At 42.5% G+C, this 21734-nt stretch overlaps 3 pseudogenes; all 3 read right to left on the bottom strand.

The window, feature by feature from the left end:
* Positions 1 to 8301: 8301 nt before the first annotated feature.
* Tmem258l5 (transmembrane protein 258 like 5) lies at positions 8302 to 8541 on the bottom strand (annotated as a pseudogene).
* On the bottom strand, positions 9736 to 11869 carry Hsc70-ps1 (heat shock cognate protein 70, pseudogene 1; annotated as a pseudogene).
* Hsp90ab1-ps8 (heat shock protein 90 alpha family class B member 1, pseudogene 8) lies at positions 12427 to 21165 on the bottom strand (annotated as a pseudogene).
* Positions 21166 to 21734: the final 569 nt, after the last annotated feature.

The raw sequence follows: 21734 nt of genomic DNA, 5'->3' as shown, positions 1-21734 counted from the left end.
CATGGCTAACACTGAGATTAGCAAGTATCTGTTTTTTGATCAGAAGGGAGGAGAAGCTAAAGATTTAAAAACAGCAGTGAAGCTTAGCAGCTATCGAGACCCAGTCAGAGATGAGGCTGAGATGCGGGGTATTAAGCAAACTTTACCGATGCCCCCAAGGAGGGAATTGGGAAACACAGCAATCGAGCCAAGGATTAAAATTAGTACGACAAATTCTACAATATTTAGGCAATTTACGCCTTGTGAACTTGGAGAAACTTTAAATTTTCATCTTGGATGGAAAAGAGACGTAGCCAAAGGGCCACTGCACTTCACTGAAAGAATGAAAATAAACCTTCTGATGTGCAGCTTCAATCAGTGCTTGGTGTCTTCAGGAGTCTTAAAAACGTGTTTCTGTTTCACTCTCCCTTTATCCTTCAGGTAGAGCTAGAGATGTATTTTAAGTGTGACCTTAGCTTCTGTTAGTAGCTTTGAGCTCTTTGCAAAGAAAACATTGCTGAAAAGGGCCAATAAGCAAGAAGTCATTATGGATTTGCAAATATTTTGTCAAAGGTCTAAGGGTCACTGAAACACTGGGAACCAGGAAAAAGAAAAAAAAATTAAAAGAAAAAGAATTAATGTAAATACGGGCTTTAAGAGAAAATACATAGATAAGCAGAAAAATGCAATGAAATTAGTTTATTGCAAGGGTCGTGGTGTCTCAAGGATCATGTCCAGTTGAAAGACTTTGCAAGGGGAAGATGCATCTCAGAGCGTAAAAAAGGACAGTAGTGATAAGACTTTAAATGGATAAGGCTGTGAGTTTACTATTCTCTAACAGCCCAATTTTCAAAACCCAGGCAAGGTCTTCACTATTAAGCAGTTCACGGAGACCCTTTTCAAAGGCCCAGGATATTGTATTCAGTTTGAGGCATTTCACTGCTAGCGAGATGAAGGCAAACAGAGATGGCAATTCAGAGTTTAAAAAAACACACACAAAAAATATTTCAGGGTCTAAGGAGGATTGGCTTTTGAAGGGAAAGTATGAATAAATAGAATAAATAATAGCTTGGCTTGCAAAGTCCAAAGAGAGGGAGACAATTCAATGTGTGCCTGAGATTTAACTGTAACGTTACAAAGTAGCAGGTGCTGCCTCATTTAAATTTTACCAACTTGTTTAGTAATCAGGGTGGTTCCTCAGTTCACATAATGGTACAGGCATTTATTTATTGGTATTGTCTATATATGAAGCATTTAAAAGTATACACACACACATATCTATATCTCTGTCTATCTGTCTGTCTGTCTGTCTGTCTGTCTATGGCACACACACCCACACAGTCCAGTCCTTTCCTTTGTATTCTTTTTACGTTATCACTGTTGATGTATTTTTTTCTATACCAGCAATTGAACCCAAGGCTTTGCACATGCTTTTAGACGTCTCTGTCAGCGAGCCATATCCCAGTCCTCATTTCAGAGATATTTGAAACTGTAGTTTCCACAATGTCTCCGAAAGACTTCCCTTGCTTGGCTGCACCCAAGGCTGACAATCCTGCTTTGCTAAAGCCAACTGCTGTAAAATCCTCAGAGATACTCAACATAGTCTCTCCAAAGTCTCATTTTTGCTTGTTGTGAGGTATTGAGAGGAGACGTTTTGGAGAAGCGATTGTAGTTTGGTCTATACAGTTGGGATCATGGAAGTGACATAGAAGGAACTAAATAGAATAAATTATTTAATACACAGGGGCAGGTAAGAGGCTCAAAATGTATAGATTTAATATTGTTGCAGCTTAGAGGAGACAGTTTCCTCCCATTTCTGAGTTATTACCTGGCTACTAGCTTCCTTACATAATTTCAAGCCTTTCTCATAGCACATCTACTGAATAAAGGGTTATTCAATGGATAAATGCTGGTTCTTTTACAGATGGATCAGTGCAAAGACAGGATGCTGATTCCTGAGACGGTGGGATGTTTCTAACTTTATTTAAAAGGCTTTCTGGCTGTGTGAGCCATAGATTGCTTTGTGCTATGGTTGGGTAGCTGTGTACGTTCTATCAATGAGAGCATTCAGCCGAGGAGTTAAGCAAATGTTGTTTTCTTCTGCCAGCTGGCTTTCAAGACGTGGAAAGCTCATGTTTATTGCCAGCTAGTATTTTTCAAGAAAATGTAAAAATAATCATCTTCTCCGTAAGTACGAGCCCACTGAATCAAAGCTTGTGAGCATGAACTAGAGCAAAACGATGTTTTCCTTGGCTCTGCGTTTACTCGTTTTACAGAGAGAATGTTTTTTAGAAATACGAGGTTAAATGCAATAAAACATACACGCAGAAAGGGTTTTAATATAAGTCATCTCAATCAAGTAGAGATGCTCCTGCAAACCACAGCTACAGCTTGATAACTGGAATCAAGCATTGATGAAGACAGAATTAGAAGTACAGTGACTTCTCCGGGTGACCAGCAGGGGTCACCCAGCAACCAGGAAACAAAGAGGAGGCGTGGCATTTTCTCAGGCAGGAAACACAGCGGAAGTACACACAGAACTCAATTTAAACTCAGACCCTAGAAAATCACGCTTCACTTCCCAGTTTGTGGTCTTTGCTGGGTGAAAGGAGGAAACCCCAGACAGCACCTAGGCCCTGCTACCTTTAGAAGGTGAATAATGGAGTCATACAAAGGCTGCATGATGCCGAGAGAGGGAGAGATAGACTACCTTTTTTTTTAGCTCAGGCGCTATTGATCTAAATCTGGAGACCCATAACACAGCTTCCAGACTTTTTTTTCCCTCATGCTCAAGTACCTTAGACTAAACATGATTTTGATTCCTTATCTGTCAAAGACTGTTGCAAAATACCTTCTAGGACATACAGAAAAGGCTCATTTGGTGGTTTTTTGACTAATTTCTTCCATTCTTTTTACAGCTAACCCAAGCTTCCTTTTCAGCGTCTGTAGTAGAAACAAGGCACCTTCGTCAGCTGTTTTGGGATTCTCGAATCACTGTGTTACAGGGCCATGAGAGCAGGTATTGCTGCTAAAGCTAGAAGCCAGCATTATGGAGGGTACTGTCATGCCCTGCCCTAATCGCTCATCAAACATGCACACCCGATGTCCCTAAAGGCCTCAATCATGCAGGCATACACTTTTTAAAGGATGGACAAAGGAAATGTCACACAGAGCAAAAGAGCTTGGGTTCTTGGATGCAATTTCATAACCCCTGCTGTTTGGCTAATTTAGACCAGAAGAGAACAAAACTTAGAACTCTACTCTCAAACCTTACCATGTTGGAGATGTTTTTCTGGCATCTCCAGGATGCTGTCTTCAGACTTTGCTGTGCTGGAAACTTGAGTCCCCTTTCTGTTTTTCACCACCTTCACTGTAAGGGTTTTGCTTTGTTTTCTTGAAAAAAAAAAAAACTTACCAGTCTTTTCCATTTGTGAGTGTGCACCACGTCTCTCTGTTAAGGAGACATAGTTCTCTACATGGTGGTCCGTGCACTGCTGCTTTGAAAGAATCTGATGTGAAATTATAATAATCATTCCAAATTCTTCAGGTCCTGTATTTGTTTAAAACACTCAAAGATCTCAGAGGACTATTATTATTATTATTATTATTATTATTATTATTATTATTATTATTATATTATTTTAAAGATTCTCAGGCAGAGGGTGGTGACTAGCTCGGGGTAGGTCATCCCTAGCCCTAGATTCTTAGGTTTTTGTTGACATCTATATTCTCAGAAACATTTAATTCATGGGTATTTTTTCTTCACTTCTAAGAAGTGATATTCTCCATTGAGTCTTTATTATCAGACAAAACCTATGCAGGTGTATGGAGGGAAAAAAAAACCCTAGTGACAGTATGGATCAGAAGGCAAACATGTTTCTATATTTCCATTTAGTGCTTAGGGAAAGTGAGGGCTCAAGTCACATAGCTATTGACTTGCAAATAATCATTTGCCCACAGTGCTTTGCGAATGGTGATGAACAAGCCATGCCGACCTGAGATGGTAAGCTTATTTTATGTTCATCCCTAGCTTGAGAATTTACCAGTAAATTCCCAGCTAATTCTCTATTTTTATGAATACTCATATTTAGGCAAGCTTAGATGTAAAACTATAAGCATAATGTGCTAGTCACTGCCTTCTTATGACCACTTAGCTATAAATTCTAAAATGACTCAGCTATCCCAGGAGAGTATTTTGAACAAGCTGGGAAATAGAATTAAACATCATGTAAAGTGGTGACTGAGTTAGCATTTCTGTTTTCTTTCCAAGGGACTCTTGGAATATTCTGTGTAAGCAGTTTGAGCCGAGGATGCATACAATGTCAGCTCAAAGTTGCTCAGATTGTTTTACAGGATTAGAAAAAAAATCCTTTGGAATTATTCATTTTCTCAAATTTAACAAGTGAACAAAATCTGCTTGCACGTAGTTGCATATAGATTATATTAAGTATTAATGTGGTTAAGCTCAACTCGAATGTATGCCAAGGTAGAGGAAGTGATTAACTTATTTTGAAATTTTCTGCTTTAATCGCTCCCATTATCCAGCAGGTCCTAATGAAGAGAAAATCTCTAGGAATAGTCCCTGTTTGACTTCATGATGAGTCACAGAATTACAGATCTGAGCTTGACTCTTAGACCTTCTACAGATCCAAGGCAAAGGAGATCGTCTTTGAGGCTTCACTTGAAAGTCTCTGAGCCTGTGCTTAGAAGAACGATTAAGGTATTTAAGCCCCAGAACAGCAGAAGACAGTTCCGGCTCATAAAGGAGGAGGGCCATATGAGGATGAGGGGGAGTGGGGGGCAGAGATTGGTTCTTGTGATACACAAATATCTCAAGACCAGCTTAGAAACAATTTTATTTGCTATAGAGAAAGCATTCAAATAAAATAAAGACCTAGGCCGTTTTGCAATCCAGATACGTGTTTTTTACAGCTATAATTTGATTGTGTCCTTCCAATGCTGTGGTGTTGGGAGGAGGAACCTAATGAGAAAAGGTTAGGTCATTGAGATTCCTTTCTTGTGAATGAAAGATGGTGAAGGTAAAATTGCTTGAGACTATGTTCTTGTTCTCAAGTGACTTTTCTTTGCCTTTCAGCCTTAAGTTGAGAAAAGAAAAAGGTCCTTGCCAATTCTAATTTTTTGATTTTGGACCCTGTGGTTTTCAGAACCATGGGATAATTCATTATCATTCACTTTGTTCTAGTGTGGTACTTGTGGGAAATGAGGATACACTATTCTTAAGCACTGATGGTCTCAAAAGTTGTATATTTCTTCACATGCCTTCTGGTAGGCAAGGCTTGCTATTGGCAGACCTGTGTAAGACAAAGGCAGAGTGTGCATCAAAATCAGGAATACAGCAGAGTGAAATCTATTGCTTCATAAACTAACCTAAAATTAAAAATAGGGAGAGAAAAGGAAAGGGGAGAAGAAAAAAAACACAGCAAGCATCTGGGTTCTAAAAAAAGCATAGACACCGATGACCCCCTTGAGCCCCCAGAACAGATACTGCTTCATCAACACCTTGAGTTTAGCCCAGTGAGATATTTTTCACAATTCAGTTTTTCAAAAATTTAAGAAAATAAATGTGAATTCCTTTCCATTTAAAAAAAGTCAGGCACTCAAAGTTCTTGGCATGGGTCAGAGGACACACATTCAAATACAGACAGGGCTAAGTGTATAACACAGATGAACCCATTGGTTTGCCTTTTCTCTTTCTCTCCTTTGGACCTGAGACTGGTGTATGAAGAAGCCAGGGCAATCCTGATCCAGGACAAAGTCTCTATCAGACCCAGAGATCTGCATAGACAGAGGGCCTGAGCTTGAGGTCCCTGACTACCAAAAGCACCAGCTGGCCATAGAGAACAGACCAGCTTAGAAGTATCCAGTCTACCTAGAAGCTGATGAGACACCAAAAATGATCATAAACTTAAAACTAGACTGCATTATTCCCAAATTTCAATTTTCATATAATTTTTACATGCCACCTCTTGATAGAATTCTTTTTAATATGACCAAGATTGAAAGCAATGCTTATGTTAGTCTGAGGAATAATGCTTTAGTTTTGCAGCATTATTAAAGAGTTTCAAACCTTGTTATAAGGTGAACAAAAGCAGATTCAATTGTGTGCACGATAAAGTATTTGTGTAATGAAAGTTGAAGGTCACTCTTCAATGCATTGTTTTAAACTTACCATTAACTTTTGCTCTGCTCCAGAGACCATATTTTCTGCTTTTATCTTAAAATGTTATTAATTTATAGTGTGTGTGTGTGTGTGTGTGTGTGTGTGTGTGTGTGTGCACGCGTGCACGATTATGTCACAATGCTGTGTAACTGTAAGTCAGAATACAACTTTTGGGAGTTTTTCTCTTCTCCCATGAAGCACCTCTACCAGCTGAGTCAATCCCCTCTGGCTACTCTTTGCTTTTTCTTCTATTAGGACCCTATGTGCTAGGCAAGTACTCTACCATTGAGCTACATACACAACCCCTTAGCATTTTGGAGCTTAACTCCTAAATATGAAGGTGCATTGTGTGTTCCTAGTGTTAAAGGGCCAGAAAAGCCATTTGTGGTTGACTAAACCCAGAGTGTGTCAACTAGTTGCTTGAAAGACAGTGTGGATCATTGGATAGATTTTCTTTGGCCTGCACAGTTCTGTCTTAAAATCTTAATTAGTTATGGTGCTAACATTGGATAATTACATTGTAAAACATACATTTTAAAACCATGAGTGGTATACACTTTCAAGCCCAGTATTGAGAAGGTAGAGACAGACACTCTCTCCCTGAGGCTCACTGGCTTATACCCTAGCCTATCTTTACTCCAGGCCAATAAGGGAAAGAGAAAGGGAAAGGAAAACGGAAAGGGAAAGGGAAAGGAAAAGGGAAGGGGAACGGGGAGGGGAAGGGGAAGGAAGGGGAAGGGGAAAGAGAAGGGGACTGGAAAGGGGAAGGAGAAGGAGAAGAGGAAGGGGAAAGGTGCATGTCACTGAACTTGATGACCTGAGTTTGATCCCATGGTAGAAGGAAGCAAAGATTGACTCTTGAATGATGTCCTCTAATTTCAACACATGTACCATGACATGCATATGCCCAACTTACTCAGATACACAAAAGATAACAACAACAACAACAACAACAACAACAACCAGTAAACAAAACCAAGACCGAGAAATGATGCCTGAGATTGGCTTCTGGCCTCCACATGTAAGCACAAACACACAGATGTGCCCCCACACAGACAGGCACATACACAATCACACAAATATGCACTATAACATCTGGTACCATTGGGCCTGCATGCCAGATGGTTAGTTGAAGTGTAGCCTCAGCTTCAGTGTTGGACCTGAGTACCCTCCTAGATGGGGAACAATGCTCTACATTCTACCAAACTCCTCTTCCTCAAAGTCTGGATTAGTTTGGTCCTGCTCTGCCCTGTTGTCAAGGGGCCTTTGTTGAGCATTTAAATCTGCTGCTCTGATTCACTCCAGTCCACTCAGTTCAACCATAAGAAGGAGAGGCCCAGATCAAAGTTAGGCATTCAGCAGCTAGCAACCTTCACAGTCGGGCTGCTGCTGCGCATACCGCAGTCAGTGTCAGTGCTGGAGCCTCTAGTCAGTCTCCTTTCTTTCACAGGCTGAAGGAAGAGGAACTCTCAAGGTGCTTGCATAGGAGAGTCCAGGAAGAACAGCTGTGGAGGTCAGAAATGCCTGCTGGGGAAGCTCTCAGGCAGAACAAACACTCCTTCCTTCATTATCTTGTTCCTTCCACATTGGGCTTGTAATTTTTGCTGAGAAGATTCTAGTCTGCTGATGATAATATTGATTGACTTTGAAATGTGTGGTGTAAATATCTCAAGATCAAAGGAGAGTGAGGTCGCAGCTACACTGGTGGCCATTGCAGTTCTGAGGTAGAATAGATTCTCTCAGGCCTTTGAGTTAAAGGTTTGCTTCCCTGCCTGAGGCTTTACCAGGAAGCGAGAGGTCCTTTAGAAGGTGGGTGTCTAGTGGGAAGTCTTAGGCCATTGGAGCTATGTCCCTGAAGGTAATAGAAGGACTCTAGCTCTTTTGTCTCTTTGTTCCTGGACTTAGAGGGAGGATATCTGCTGTCTAGCGCTCCCACTGCGATGTGTTGCCTCATTGCAGACTCCAAAACAACCTCCAGAAGAGTGAGCCAAAATAAACCAAGATAAATTTTAACTGACTTTATATTTTTTTTCACACATCTACCTTTACTGTTAACGGCAGGTGGGACATGTAGCAATGGTAAAAAAATTAATTTACAAAAGCAGAGACTTGGTGAGCTGCCTGGTGGGTGCCTTGGAGACTCATACGTAGATGCCAACCGAGAGAGGGAGGAAGAGGACTCCAAAGCCCATGAAGTGTGAGGCCACCAAGGAGATGAGGAGCTCTTTGTAAATATCGCATGTGTACTTGGTAGAGGTGACTTCGTAAACAAAGAACCAGGCGGTGGAGAACATGCTGATGGCCAGAAGTACCACAGTCAGGTGAGGGAAGACAGCTGGGTTCACTGGGTTGGTATACCTATTCATGGCCTCAATCTCCATTTTGCCTCACACAGGATAAATCACCGATCCCAACTTTATATTTTTAAGTGGTGTGTGTGTGTGTGCACACATTCATGCACACACATATGTATATGAAAGCCAGAGATTGACTCTGGCTATCTTCCTCTATTGTTTTCTACCTTATTTTTTGTGAGCCTTCTCACTGAATCTGAAGCTCACTGACTAGTTAGACTGGCTGTCTGTCAGTCTTGGGATCTGGCTGCTTCTGCCCTCCCCAGAGCTGGGGTTACAGATGCACGCTACCACACCCAGCTTTGTTCGAGCACTGGGGAGCTGAATTCAAGGCTTCATGCTTGACTAGCACGTACTCTGACTGAACCACTGTCTCAGCTCCATCCATGCTGAGAAGGATGGTTTATTGCGTCGGGCATTTCTCACTGTGAACAAAAGCTGGCTGACACTATGGCCGAATCTTTATTTAAAAGTATAAATTTTTAAGATTTCAGTTGATGTATTATTTATTCTTATTAAAAAGATATGATGTTAAAATGTGATCTATGTATACAATGTGTATTAATCCAATAAAAATCAGAGGGCTCATCCTTTCAATCTTCTCAAGTGTTCTCATATATATTTCCCGCACTGGTGCAGAGAACTGAATAAACCCAAAACTTTTGCATTCTAAGCAACCACTCAACCACCAGGCTACAGACCTAGTCTGAAGCATTATAATTTTTTAAAATTATTTATTTTATGTATATGTCCAGACGCACCAGAAGAGGGCCTTGGATCCCATTACAGATGGTTGTGAGCTACCATGTGGATGCTGGGAATTGAACTCAGGACCTCTGGAAGAGCAGTCAGTGAGTAATCTCTCTAGCCCTGAAGCATTATCTTCTAAAAATGATTTATTTCATTTTAAATTGCATATATATGCATGTGGTGGGTATTTGCCCATGTGAGTGTAGGTGGTCATAGAGTCCAGAAAAGGGCATGAGATTCCCCTAGAGCTTAAGTTGTGGGTGATTGTGAGCTGCCCAGTGTGGGTTCTGGGGAACTGAATTGAGGTCCTTTGCAATAGCAGTGTGTGCTTGTAACAACTAAGCTATCTTTCTAGCCTCCTTCCCCCAGTTTTTGAAGACAGGAAGTTTCACTCTGTAGTCTAGGCTGGCCTTCTGCTTCCTCGGGCCTCAGCTTCCTAAGTGCCGGGATTACAGCTGAGTCACCACATCTGCCTTTTTTTTTTGTGCCAATTTAAATAGTTTTATTATTCCATGTTACTTGTTTTGGGTCCCTGTGGAACAATGCTACACCCTCTACTTTGACTTAATCGACCTCTTCAATGGTGGGGCCTGAAGAAGCACCACCAGATGGAGGAGCTCCTCCACCAGGGAAGCCACCAGGCATTCCTCCAGGCATGCCACCAGCACTCTGGTACAGCTTGGTGATGATAGGGTTGCAGACCTTCTCCAGTTCTTTCTGCTGATGCTCAAATTCTTCCTTCTCCGCAGTCTGGTTCTTATCCAGCCAGCTGATGATTTCGTTGCACTTGTCAAGAATCTTCTGTTTGTCTTCATCATTGATCTTGCCTTGAAGTTTCTCATCCTCAACAGTTGCTTTCATGTTGAAAGCATAAGACTCCAGCGAGTTCTTAGAGGAAACCTTATCTCTCTGCTTCTCATCCTCAGCTTTGTACTTCTCAGCTTCTTGGACCATGCGCTCAATATCCTCCTTACTCAAGCGGCCCTTGTCATTGGTGATGGTGATCTTGTTCTCCTTTCCTGTGCTCTTATCTACAGCAGAAACATTGAGGATGCCATTGGCATCAATGTCAAAAGTAACCTCAATCTGAGGAACCCCACGGGGTGCTGGAGGTATGCCTGTGAGCTCAAACTTCCCAAGCAGGTTGTTGTCCTTGGTCATGGCCCTTTCACCTTCATACACCTGGATGAGTACACCTGGCTGGTTGTCAGAGTAGGTGGTGAAAGTCTGGGTCTGCTTGGTGGGAATGGTGGTATTGCGCTTGATGAGGACAGTCATGACTCCACCAGCAGTTTCAATCCCAAGGGAAAGAGGAGTGACATCCAAGAGCAGCAAATCCTGAACATTCTCAGACTTGTCTCCAGATAGAATGGCTGCCTGGACAGCTGCACCATAGGCAACAGCTTCATCGGGGTTAATGCTCTTATTCAGCTCTTTTCCATTGAAGAAGTCTTGCAGAAGTTTCTGGATCTTGGGGATTCTGGTAGAACCACCCACCAGGACAATATCATGGATCTGTGACTTGTCTAGTTTGGCATCTCGAAGGGCCTTCTCTACAGGGTCCAGTGTGCCACGGAACAGGTCAGCATTCAACTCCTCAAATCGAGCACGGGTAATGGAGGTGTAGAAGTCAATTCCCTCATAGAGAGAATCAATCTCAATACTGGCCTGGGTGCTGGAGGAGAGGGTGCGCTTGGCTCGCTCACAGGCAGTGCGGAGACGCCTGACAGCTCTCTTGTTCTCACTGATGTCCTTCTTGTGCTTTCGCTTAAACTCAGCAATGAAATGGTTGACCATTCGGTTGTCAAAGTCTTCTCCGCCCAAGTGGGTGTCTCCAGCTGTTGATTTGACTTCAAAAATTCCATCCTCAGTAGTCAGAATTGACACATCAAAAGTGCCACCTCCCAAGTCAAAAATGAGCACATTCCTTTCAGCCCTGACCTTCTTATCTAAGCCATAGGCAATAGCAGCAGCAGTTGGCTCATTGATAATTCGAAGTACGTTGAGGCCAGCAATAGTTCCAGCATCTTTTGCTGCCTGTCGCTGAGAGTCATTGAAGTAAGCTGGCACGGTGACCACGGCATTGGTAACAGTCTTTCCAAGGTAAGCTTCTGCAATTTCCTTCATTTTTGTCAGAACCATTGAAGACACTTCGTCAGGATAGAAACTTTTTGTCTCCCCTTTGTATTCGACTTGGACCTTGGGCCTGCCTGCATCGTTCACCACCATGAAGGGCCAGTGCTTCATGTCAGACTGAACAACAGCATCATCGAACCTACGTCCGATCAGACGTTTGGCATCAAAAACTGTGTTGGTGGGGTTCATTGCAACCTGATTCTTGGCCGCATCCCCAATTAATCGTTCTGTGTCGGTGAAAGCAACATAGCTCGGCGTGGTGCGGTTACCCTGGTCATTGGCAATTATTTCCACCTTTCCATGCTGGAAGACACCCACACAGGAGTAGGTGGTGCCAAGATCAATGCCAACTGCAGGTCCCTTAGACATGGTTGCTTGCGTGTAGGCCCAGCTGTGCTGATGACGAGACCACACAGAGACCCCCGAGAGCTGGCTCTGCGTTCAATGAGCCACATCTGCCTTTTAATGATATCATTTCTATGTATTAGAAAACATCAAAATTTTCTCACTACTTTGAAGTGCATAATAAGTTGTTCTTTGCTGTGTCTACTCCACTCTACATTAGAACCAGTTCCCTATCTAGCTATGGGTTTGTGTTCATTTTCTTTGTTTCCTCATCCTTTTCTTGCCATTTGAGTCTCTAGTGAAATTTATTCTACTTTCTATTTATGGAATTTTTAATTTCCACAAATGAGCAAGAACACAAAATATTCTCTTTTACATCATTTTGTTAAACAGGGTCTCACTATGTTGCTCAGCTGGCCTAGAATTCACTATATACCTCAGGCTGGCCTTGGACTTGAAATCCTTCTTCAGCCTCATACCTAAGTGCTGAGATCACCGGTATGCTACCTAGCACTTGGCTTGGTTTTCTTCCCTCCTCTGTTATGTAATGTCATATAGTTTATCCACATTGCTGTAAATCACAGAAAAGATTTCATTTTTTGTATAAAACTGCATCTTCTTTATTTTGCATACTTTTAATTTCAGAACAAAATAAAACAAACAAAAAAACACTACACCCAACCCTGCTGTTCTGTGGGAGGGGATCTTCCTGCCTTAAGGCACAAGGACAGGATAGAAGAGATTCTTGTAGACGAGCAGAGAGCCAGGTGGGTCAGGGCCAGTCAAGGCTGTTGGGGGAGCCCCAGGGATACTATACAGAGGGCAGGGTCTTCCCAGGAGCCTTTAATCCACTTCTTCCATGCCAGAGGCATCCTCATCACCCTCCATGGGGGGATCTCATCAGGAACAGCAGCACTGGGCTCTTCTGCAGGAACCTCATCTTCATCAATGCCCAGGCCTAGTTTAATCATGCGGTAGATGCCGTTGGAGTGGGTTTGGGGGTCCTCAAGTGAGAAGCCAGAGGAGAGCAGAGCCGTTTCAAACAGCAGCACCACCAGGTCTTTGACAGCTTTGTCGTTTGTGTCTGCCTCAGCCTTCTGCAGCAGAGTCTCCACCATGGGGTGGTAGGGTTGATCTCTAGGTGTTTCTTGGCCATCACGTATTCCATTGTAGAGTTGTCCCGCAGTGCCTGAGCCTTCACGATCTGTTCCGTGTTGGCTGTCCAGCCATAGGTGCTTGTCACACTGCAGCAGGGTGAAGACACAAGCCTATTGGAGATAGTCACTTTTTCAACCTTCTTGTCCAAGATCTCCTTCACAAGCTTACAGAGATTCTCAAACTTTGCCTTGCTTTCCTCCATTTTCTTCATCTCTTCCTCATCCTCTGGTAGTTCCAGGCCCTCCTTCATCACTGAGACCAGGCTTTTGTCATTGGATTCCTTGAGTTGCTGCACGCAATGCTCATCAATGGGCTCAGTCATACTCACCACCTCAAAGCCTCGTTTCCGCACACACTCCACAAAGGCAGAGTTGGCCTCTTCCTCTTTCCTCTCACCAGTGATGTGGTAGATGGACTTCTGTGTCTCCTTCATGTGAGACACATACTCTGACAGGGAGTCATCTCATCTCCAGACTGAGAGGTGTGGTAGTGAAGGAGCTCAGAGAGGCGGCTATGGTTAGTGGAATCCTCATGGATTCTAAGCTTTAAACTCTTGGAGAATTTCTTTCTTTTTTTTTTTTTATTAACTTGAGTATTTCTTATATACATTTCAAGTGTTATTCCCTTTCCCGGTATCCGGGCAAACATCCCCCTCCCCCCTCCCCTTCCTTATGGGTGTTCCCCTCCCCATCCTTCCCCCATTGCCGCCCTCCCCCCAACAGTCTAGTTCACTGGGGGTTCAGTCTTAGCAGGACCCAGGGCTTCCCCTTCCACTGGTGCTCTTACTAGAATATTCATTGCTACCTATGGGGTCAGAGTCCAGGGTCAGTCCATGTATAGTCTTTAGGTAGTGGCTTAGTCCCTGGAAGCTCTGGTTGCTTGGCATTGTTGTACATATGGGGTCTCGAGCCCCTTCAAGCTCTCCCAGTTCTTTCTCTGATTCCTTCAACGGGGGTCCTATTCTCAGTTCAGTGGTTTGCTGCTGGCATTCGCCTCTGTATTTGCTGTATTCTGGCTGTGTCTCTCAGGAGCGATCTACATCCGGCTCCTGTCGGCCTGCACTTCTTTGCTTCATCCATCTTGTCTAATAGGGTGGCTGTATATGTATGGGCCACATGTGGGGCAGGCTCTGAATGGGTGTTCCTTCAGTCTCTGTTTTAATCTTTGCCTCTCTATTCCCTGCCAAGGGTATTCTTGTTCCCCTTTTAAAGAAGGAGTGAAGCATTCACATTTTGATCATCCGTCTTGAGTTTCATTTGTTCTAGGCATCTAGGGTAATTCAAGCATTTGGGCTAATAGCCACTTATCAATGAGTGCATACCCTGTGTGTTTTTCTGCATTTGGGTTACCTCACTCAGGATGATATTTTCCAGTTCCGACCATTTGCCTACGAATTTCATAAAGTCATTGTTTTTGATAGCTGAGTAATATTCCATTGTGTAGATGTACCACATTTTCTGTATCCATTCCTCTGTTGAAGGGCATCTGGGTTCTTTCCAGCTTCTGGCTATTATAAATAAGGCTGCCATGAACATAGTGGAGCACGTGTCTTTTTTATATGTTGGGGCATCTTTTGGGTATATGCACAAGAGAGGTATAGCTGGGTCCTCAGGCAGTTCAATGTCCAATTTTCTGAGGAACCTCCAGACTGATTTCCAGAATGGTTGTACCAGTCTGCAACCACACCAACAATGGAGGAATGTTCCTCTTTCTCCACATCCTCTCTAGCATCTGCTGTCACCTGAGTTTTTGATCTTAGCCATTCTCACTGGTGTGAGGTGAAATCTCAGGGTTGTTTTGATTTGCATTTCCCTTATGACTAAAGATGTTGAAGATTTCTTTAGGTGTTTCTCAGCCATTCAGCATTCCTCAGCTGTGAATTCTTTGTTTAGCTCTGAGCCCCATTTTTTAATAGGGTTATTTGTCTCCCTGCGGTCTAACTTCTTGAGTTCTTTGTATATTTTGGATATAAGGCCTCTATCTGTTGTAGGATTGGTGAAGATCTTTTCCCAATCTGTTGGTTGCCGTTTTGTCCTAAGCACAGTATCCTTTGCCTTACAGAAGCTTTGCAGTTTTATGAGATCCCATTTGTCCATTCTTGATCTTAGAGCATAAGCCATTGGTGTTTTGTTCAGGAAATTTTTTCCAGTGCCCATGTGTTCCAGATGCTTCCCTAGGTTTTCTTCTATTAGTTTGAGTGTATCTGGTTTGATGTGGAGGTCCTTGATCCACTTGGACTTAAGCTTTGTACAGGGTGATAAGCATGGATCGATCTGCATTCTTCTACATGTTGACCTCCAGCTGAACAAGCACCATTTGCTGAAAATGCTATCTTTTTTCCATTGGATGGTTTTGGCTCCTTTGTCAAAAATCAAGTGAGCATAGGTGTGTGGGTTCATTTCTGGGTCTTCAATTCTGTTCCATTGGTCTATCTGTCTGTCTCTGTACCAATACCATGCAGTTTTTATCACTATTGCTCTGTAATACTGCTTGAGTTCAGGGATAGTGATTCCCCTGGAAGTCCTTTTATTATTGCGGAGAGTTTTAGCTATCCTGGGTTTTTTGTTGTTCCAGATGAATTTGCAAATTGTTCTGTCTAACTCTCTGAAGAATCGGATTGATATTTTGATGAGGATTGCAATGAATCTGTAGATCGCTTTTGGTAAAATGGTCATTTTTACTATATTAATCCTGCCAATCCATGAGCATGGGAGATCTTTCCATCTTCTAAGGTCTTCTTCAATTTCTTTCTTCAGTGTCTTGAAGTTCTTATCATACAGATCTTTTACTTGCTTGGTTAAAGTCACACCGAGGTATTTCATATTATTTGGGACTATTATGAAGGGTGTCGTTTCCCTAATTTCTTTCTCGGCTTGTTTCTCTTTTGTGTAGAGGAAGGCTACTGATTTATTTGAGTTAATTTTATACCCAGTCACTTTGCTGAAGTTGTTTATCAGCTTTAGTAGTTCTCTGGTGGAACTTTTGGGATCACTTAAATATACTATCATATCATCTGCAAATAGTGATATTTTGACTTCTTCTTTACCAGTCTGTATCCCCTTGACCTCCTTTTGTTGTCTGATTGCTCTGGCTAGAACTTCAAGAACTATATTGAATAAGTAGGGAGAGAGTGGGTAGCCTTGTCTAGTCCCTGATTTTAGTGGGATTGCTTCAAGTTTCTCTCCATTTAGTTTAATGTTAGCAACTGGTTTGCTGTATATGGCTTTTACTATGTTTAGGTATGGGCATTGAATTCCAATTCTTTCCAGGACTTTTATCATGAAGGTGTGTTGAATTTTGTCAAATGCTTTCTCAGCATCTAGTGAAAAGATCATGTATTTTTGTTCTTTCAGGTTGTTTATATAATGGATCGCGTTGATGGTTTTCCGTATATTGAACCATCCCTGCATGCCTGGGATGAAGCCTACTTGATCATGGTGGATGATTGTTTTGACGTGCTCTTGGATTCGGTTTGCCCGAATTTTATTGAGTATTTTTGCGTCGATATTCATAAGGGAAATTGGTCTGAAGTTCTCTTTCTTTGTTGTGTCTTTGTGTAGTTTAGGTATAAGAGTAATTGTGGCTTCATAGAAGGAATTAGGTAGTGCTCCATCTGTTTCAATTTTGTGGAATAGTTTGGATAATATTGGTACGAGGTCTTCTATGAAGGTCTGATAGAATTCTGCACTAAACCCGTCTGGACCTGGGCTCTTTTTGGTTGGGAGACCTTTATTGACTGCTTCTATTTCCTTAGGAGTTATGGGGTTGTTTAACTGGTTTATCTGTTCCTGATTTAACTTCGGTACCTGGTATCTGTCTAGGAAATTGTCCATTTCTTACAGATTTTCAAGTTTTGTTGAATATAGGCTTTTATAGTAAGATCTGATGATTTTTTGAATTTCCTCTGAATCTGCAGTTATGTCTCCCTTTTCATTTCTGATTTTGTTAATTTGCATACACTCTCTGTGTCCTCTCATTAGTCTGGCTAAGGGTTTATCTATCTTGTTGATTTTCTCAAAGAACCAACTTTTGGTTCTGTTGATTCTTTCTATGGTCCTTTTTGTTTCTACTTGGTTGATTTCAGCTCTGAGTTTGATTATTTCCTGCCTTCTACTCCTCCTGGGTGTATTTGCTTCTTTTTGTTCTAGAGATTTTAGGTGTGCTGTCAAGCTGCTGGCATATGCTCTTTCCTGTTTCTTTCTGCAGGCACTCAGCGCTATGAGTTTTCCTCTTAGCACAGCTTTCATTGTGTCCCATAAGTTTGGGTATGTTGTACCTTCATTTTCATTAAATTCTAAAAAGTCTTTAATTTCTTTTTTTATTTCTTCCTTGACCAGGTTATCATTGAGTAGAGCATTGTTCAGTTTCCACGTATATGTGGGCATTCTTCCCTTATTGTTATTGAAGACCAGTTTTAGGCCGTGGTGGTCCAATAGCACGCATGGATTATTTCTATCTTTCTGTACCTGTTGAGGCCCGTTTTTTGACCAATTATATGGTCAGTTTTGGAGAAAGTACCATGAGGAGCTGAGAAGAAGGTATATGCATTTGCTTTAGGGTAGAATATTCTATAAATATGTGTTAAGTCCATTTGGCTCATGACTTCTCTTAGTCTGTCTACGTCTCTGTTTAATTTCTGTTTCCATGATCTGTCCATTGATGAGAGTGGGGTGTTGAAGTCTCCTACTATTATTGTGTGAGGTGCAATGTCTGTTTTGAGCTTTAATAAGGTTTCTTTTACGTATGTAGGTGCCCTTGTATTTGGGGCATAGATATTTAGGATTGAGAGTTCATCTTGGTGGATTTTTCCTTTGATGAATATGAAGTGTCCTTCCTTATCTTTTTTGATGAATTTTAGTTGAAAATTGATTTTATTTGATATTAGAATGGCTACTCCAGCTTGCTTCTTCTGACCATTTGCTTGGAAAGTTGTTTTCCAGCCTTTCACTCTGAGGTGGTGTCTGTCTTTGTCTCTGAGGTGTGTTTCCTGTAGGCAGCAGAATGCAGGGTCCTCGTTGCGTATCCAGTTTGTTAATCTATGTCTTTTTATTGGGGAGTTGAGGCCATTGATATTGAGAGATATTAAGGAATAGTGATTATTGCTTCCTGTTATATTCATATTTGGATGTGAGGTTATGTTTGTGTGCTTTTCTTCTCTTTGTTTTGTTGCCAAGATGATTAGTTTCTTGCTTCTTCTGGGGTATAGCTTGCCTCCTTATGTTGGGCTTTACCCTTTATTATCCTTTGTAGTGCTTGATTTGTAGAAAGATATTGGGTAAATTTGGTTTTGTCATGGAATATCTTGGTTTCTCCATCTATGTTAATTGAGAGTTTTGCAGGATACAGTAATCTGGGCTGGCATTTGTGTTCTCTTAGGGTCTGTATGACATCTGTCCAGGATCTTATGGCTTTCATAGTTTCTGGCGAAAAGTCTGGTGTAATTCTGTTAGGTCTGCCTTTATATGTTACTTGACCTTTTTCCCTTACTGCTTTTAATATTCTTTCTTTATTTTGTGCATTTGGTGTTTTGTCTATTATGTGACGGGAGGTGTTTCTTTTCTGGTCCAATCTATTTGGAGTTCTGTAGGCTTCTTGTATGCCTATGGGTATCTCTTTTTTTTTGGTTAGGGAAGTTTTCTTCTATGATTTTGTTGAAGATATTTACTGGTCCTTTGAGCTGGGAGTCTTCACTCTCTTCTATACCTATTATCCTTAGGTTCGATCTTCTCATTGAGTCCTGGATTTCCTGTATGTTTTGGACCAGTAAGTAGCCTTTTCCGCTTTACATTGTCTTTGACAGTTGAGTCAATGATTTCTATGGAATCTTCTGCTCCTGAGATTCTCTCTTCCATCTCTTGTATTCTGTTGGTGAAGCTCGTATCTACAGCTCCTTGTCTCTTCTTTTGGTTTTCTATATCCAGGGTTGTTTCCATGTGTTCTTTCTTGATTGCTTCTATTTCCATTTTTAATTCCTTCAACTGTTTGATTGTGTTTTCCTGGAATTCTTTCAGGGATTTTTGTGATTCCTCTCTGTAGGCTTCTACTTGTCCTCTAAGGGAGTTCTTCACGTCTTTCTTGAAGTCCTCCAGCATCATGATCAAATATGATTTTGAAACTAGGTCTTGCTTTTCTGGTGTGTTTGGATATTCCGTGTTTGCTTTGGTGGGAGAATTGGCCTCCGATGATGCCATGTAGTCTTGGTTTCTGTTGCTTGGGTTCCTGCGCTTGCCTCTTGCCATCAGATTATCTCTAGTATTACTCTGTTCTGCTATTTCTGACAGTGGCTAGACTGTCCTATATTCCTGTGTGTCAGGAGTTCTGTAGACCTGTTTTCCTGTTTTCTTTCAGCCCGTTATGGGGACAGAGTGTTCTGCTTTCGGGCGTGTAGTTTTTCCTATCTACAGGCCTTCAGCTGTTCCTGTGGGCCTGTGTCTGGTGTTTACCAGGCAGGTCATTTCCAGCAGAAAAGTTGGTCTTACCTGTTATCCCTAGGCTCAAGTTTGCTCGTGGGGTGCTGCCTACGAGCTCTCCGTGGGGGCAGCAACCAGGAAAATCTGCGCCGTCCTTTCTGGGAGCCTCTGTGCACCAGGGTTCCAGATGGCGTTTGGTGTTTTCCTCTGGCCTCAGAGATGTGTGCAGAGTGCAGTCTCTTCTGGTTTCCCAGGCGTGTCTGCCTCTCTGTAGGTTTAGCTCTCCCTCCCACGGGATTTGGGTGCAGAGAACTGTTTATCTGGTTTGTCCTTTCAGGTTCAGGCGGTGTCTCAGGCACAGGCGTCCTGCCGCTCCTGGGCCCTCCCCCACGGGAACCTAGAGGCCGTATACAGTTTCCTCTTGGGCCAGGGATGTGGGCACGGGTGGGCAGTGTTGGTGGTCTTTTCTGCTCTGCAGCCTCAGGAGTGCCCACCTGACTAGGCGGTGAGGTCTCTCTCCCATGGGGTCTGGGAGCAGAGAGCTGCAGCTGTCCGGGCGGAGAATTTCTTATACTTCTCTTTGTCTTCAGCCAACTCAGAGAAGAGCTCTAGGCAGTTCTTCACAATGCTCTTGCAGATGATTTTCAGGATCTTGCTCTGCTGGACCATTTCTCAGGAGATGTTCAGGGGCAGGTCCTCAGAGTCAGCCACACCACGGATGCAGTTGATGTACTCAGGTATCAGCTCATCACAGCTGTCCATGATGAATACACAACGGACATAAAATTTGATGTTGTTCTTTTCTTTCTTGTTCTTAAAGAAGTCAAAGGGAGCTCGCCAGGGAATGAAGAGCAATGCCCTGAATTCCAACTGCCCTTCTACAAAGAAGTGCTTGACTATCAAGTGATCTTTCCAGTCATTGGTGAGGATCTTATAGAATTCACCATATTCCTCTTGAGTGATGTCATTAGGATTTCTGGTCCAGATAGGCTTCGTCTTATTCAGCTCTTCCTGGTCAATGTACTTCTCCTTGATCTTCTTTGTTTTCTTTTTCTTATCTTTGCCATTCACATCTTCCTCATTAGATCCTACATCCTCAGTCTTAGGCTTTTCCTCATCCTCCTTATCTTCCTTCCCTTTCTCCCCTTTTTCTTCCTCTGCCTCATCATCACTGTTCTCCTTCTCTCATTCCTTCTCCAGGTAGAGGGTGAAGAGGTAGTCTATGAACTGCAAGTGTTTCTTCACCACTTCCTTGACCCTCCTCTCCTCTAAGTACTCTGTCTGGTCTTCTTTGAGGTGAAGGATCACTTTGGTACCCCAGCCAAAGGCTCACCATGGTCTGCATGGACAGTGAAGGATCCACCAGCAGAAGACTCCCAGGCATACTGCTCGTCATCGTTGTGCTTTGTGACCACAACCACTTTCTCCGCCACCAGGTAGGCAGAGTAGAAGCCAACACCAAACTGCCCAATCATGGAGATGTCTGAACCAGCCTGGAGAGCCTCCATGAACGCCTTTGTACCAGACCTAGCAATGGTTCCCAAGTTATTTATGAGGTCAGCCTTGGTCATGCCAATGCCTATGTCCACCAAAGTCAGCATGCGCTCCTGAGGGTTTGGGACGATGCCAATCTTTAGCTCTTTCCCGCTGAACAACTTGAAAGGGTGGTCAGGCTCTCATACTGAATCTTGTCCAGGGCATCAGAAGCATTGGAGATCAACTCCCAGAAAATCTCCTTGTTTGAGTAGAAAGTGTTGATGATGAGGGACATCAGCTGGGCAATTTCTGCCTGAAAGGCAAAGGTCTCCACCTCTTCCTTTCCATGGTGAACTTCCTCAGGCATCTTGACCAGAAAGCCAAGTAGTAGTACAGAGCAGGGTGGGCCTGGACCACGTCCAACATGCACAGCAAGCTTAGGCTGCGCGGGGGTGACTCGAGTGATTTCATTCTTTTGATGGCCAAACGATACTCCTTTGTGCACATAGCACATTAAAATATTCTTCATAGAGTCTTTTTCTTCTGATCATTAGCCAGGGCCTATATAACTTATTAAATGAACAACATCTTCCCTATCACTGCCGGTGTTGAGATTGGTCTCATTTTGTTAGCCTGTGAGCATATCTTTATGTGGTCAGTGAGCTATTGTTTAGTTTCTACTCCTTGTGCTATGGTTTGAACATCCTCTCCATAGTTCATGTTGAAATTTAAATGACACTTTTGAGATATGCACATTTGCCCTCAGAAGTGACTTAATGCTATTATCATGTGATGGCATTGACTCTCACAGGAGTGGGTTTGTTCTATAAAATGACCAGTTTTGCCATATAATGCCCTCCACTATGCTTTGGCTGAGCAATTAGGCCCTGACCAGACAAGTTCTCTTGCTTGACAATCCAGACTCAAGAATGACAAGAGGTAGAG

The sequence above is a fragment of the Rattus norvegicus genome, chromosome 2 (genome assembly GCF_021556685.1).
Source record: "Rattus norvegicus strain SHRSP/BbbUtx chromosome 2, alternate assembly SHRSP_T2T, whole genome shotgun sequence".
Classification (NCBI taxonomy): Eukaryota; Metazoa; Chordata; class Mammalia; order Rodentia; family Muridae; genus Rattus; species Rattus norvegicus.
Note: the sequence above shows the minus strand (reverse complement) of the source record. Positions and strands in the feature narration are given on the sequence as shown.